General features: G+C 39.0%; 1 protein-coding gene across 1 annotated transcript in view; it reads right to left on the reverse strand.

The window, feature by feature from the left end:
- LOC106873893 (transmembrane protein 53) overlaps window positions 1–2,706 on the reverse strand; it is a 24,966-nt gene that overhangs the window by 5,215 nt on the left and 17,045 nt on the right. The gene's annotated exons all lie outside the window — the stretch shown is intronic.

Consider the following 2,706-nt stretch of genomic DNA (forward strand, 5'->3'; position numbering starts at 1 on the left):
TTGATTGGAGATAATGCAAGAAGTTTGCTTCCAAACCATATGGACCTGAGTTCAGCCCCAATATGTGGCACTTTATGGACCAACTGAAGCTTTGTGAGTGGATTTGGCAGATGGAGACAGAAAGAGGCCTGCAGTGTATATGTGTGTGAGTGAGAGAGAGAGAGAGATAGAAAGAAAGAGAGTGTGTGTGTGTGTGTGTTACTGTCTCCTTGCCTTGATTAACTTCATAAGATAGCTGTAACTGAATGTCACTGTCATGCAAGTGGTGCCTTTCACATCCCAATCTTCCATGAAGACACACATCTGGTCAAGTGAGGTTTGGCAACAGAAAGGGCATCCAGCTGTAGAAAATACACCTCAATAAAACTTCATCATACCTATGCAAGCATGGAAGAGTGAGTGTTAAAAGATGGCAATTAAAAATTATAATAGTGCAGACAGCTAAGACAGACAATCCAGACTGAATCCCCCACAGTACTCAGTTCAAGTGCTTTTGTAAAACCATTTTGCAATAATGCTCTTTTAAGTGTCATCATTACAAAAACAGGATTTAGGATTTTAAATCTTGATACTTGTTTGAATTGTAGCAATCATAGTCATATGACTTTTCTTTTTTTATTATTGTTATTATTTGTGGGTAGTACATTTGATCTGTCTGTGTTTAATCCCTCGATTATTCCCCTTATCAATCTGCCTCTCTTCCTTCACTTTTTAGCACTTTGCCTCTTTTCTGACATCATTCCTGTTACTTCACCTCTTCTAGCTTGTCTAATGAATTATGCTGACTGTTCTAACCATATTCATGTACTCTGCCTACCACACTACAATCACTCTACATTACCACCAATCATCATCATTCTCTTTCCCCTTCTGACTCCTTTTTGACATCTACCACTCTCATCTATCATGGATCACCTCTATTGCCATCCTCTCATTCGCTTTTACCATCATCAGCCTTTATTACTATCCCATTACATTGCTCATGCCAGTTTTGTCTGGTCTCTTTGCTAACCATCAACACAAAGCTATCATTGTCTCTCATCTATTACTTCCTGTGACCACTGTTATTATTCTGCTTACTTATCTCACTCATATTCAAACTCCTTGTATTCACATGCTTGGTCACCACCACCAACACCGCAACCACCATTCTCTTTTTCTCTCTCCCCATTCACCCGCTCTCATGGTCATGTTTTCTTTGAAAAAACAGTGACAATATAGACTAGAGAAGACTTCAATCTTATATGGAACAAGTAATACCATCTCTAGTGCTATTGCCATGATAAAATGCACTCGCTAGTTGACAAAATGATTGGAGATAATGCAAGAAGTTTGCTTCCAAACCATATGGACCTGAGTTCAGTCTGAAGCTCTGTGAGTGGATTTGGCAGATGGAGACAGAAAGAGGCCTGCAGTGTATATGTGTGTGAGTGAGAGAGAGAGAGAGAGAGAGATAGAAAGAAAGAGAGTGTGTGTGTGTGTGTTACTGTCTTCTTGCCTTGATTAACTTCATAAGATAGCTGTAACTGAATGTCACTGTCATGCAAGTGGTGCCTTTCACATCCCAATCTTCTATGAAGACATACGTCTAGTCAAGTGAGGTTTGACAACAGGAAGGGCATCCAGCTGTAGAAAATACACCTCAATAAAACTTCATCATACCTATGCAAGCATGGAAAACTGGGAGTTAAAAGATGGCGATTAAAAATTATAATAGTGTAGACAGCTAAGACAGACAATCCAGACTGAATCTCCCACAGTACTCAGTTTCCTCTTTTTAAGTTCTGAATTTTAATCCCACTGGTACTGGCTTTGTCTTTCATCCTCCTAGGGACAATAAAAATAAATTCTAGCAACACTGGTAACATACTGGGGGGTTGAACCTGTTCTCCATTTCTTACAAAAACTGACCTGATGCCTAACGAAATTAAATCAATATTTATTACAAAAGGAAATCTCATAAATGATTCTTGTCAGTGACACACTTCATAAAAACATACTTTGTAAGTATAATAACAATAATTGTGACAGACTTAAAGTGTTAGCAATCAAATCAACATGTGATAGTAATAATTACAGACAACTCCAAAGGATTTCCGGTTTTTTAAAGTCTACAATAGTTTCTGTTGCTATTTTAATAGGTCAATAGCTACAATATAGAATTTATATCTTAAAATTCAGGTCATTTGACTATTGACATGCTTGAAATTAAGTTGGAAATGTGTTTAAAGAGGTGGATAGTTTATGATGATGATGATGATGATGATGAGGATGATGACAACAGAAAAACAATCACTAGTCTGTGTTTATTTATCTTAAGTCCATGCTGGTATAGGTTGGGTTGAAACAGATACATAGTACTCAGGCCAAGGTCTGTAATAAGTTGATCTATCTTAGTATCTGTAATAAGTTGATATCATCATCATCATCATCATCATCATCGTTTAACGTCCGCTTTCCATGCTAGCATGGGTTGGACGATTTGACTGAGGACTGGTGAAACCGGATGGCAACACCAGGCTCCAGTCTGATTTGGCAGAGTTTCTACAGCTGGATGCCCTTCCTAACGCCAACCACTCAGAGAGTGTAGTGGGTGCTTTTACGTGTCACCCGCACGAAAACGGCCACGCTCGAAATGGTGTCTTTTATGTGCCACCCGCACAAGCCAGTCCAGGGGCACTGGCAACAATCTCGTTCGAATGTCTT

This window comes from Octopus bimaculoides, chromosome 7, assembly GCF_001194135.2.
Source record: "Octopus bimaculoides isolate UCB-OBI-ISO-001 chromosome 7, ASM119413v2, whole genome shotgun sequence".
In the NCBI taxonomy this organism is placed as follows: domain Eukaryota; kingdom Metazoa; phylum Mollusca; class Cephalopoda; order Octopoda; family Octopodidae; genus Octopus; species Octopus bimaculoides.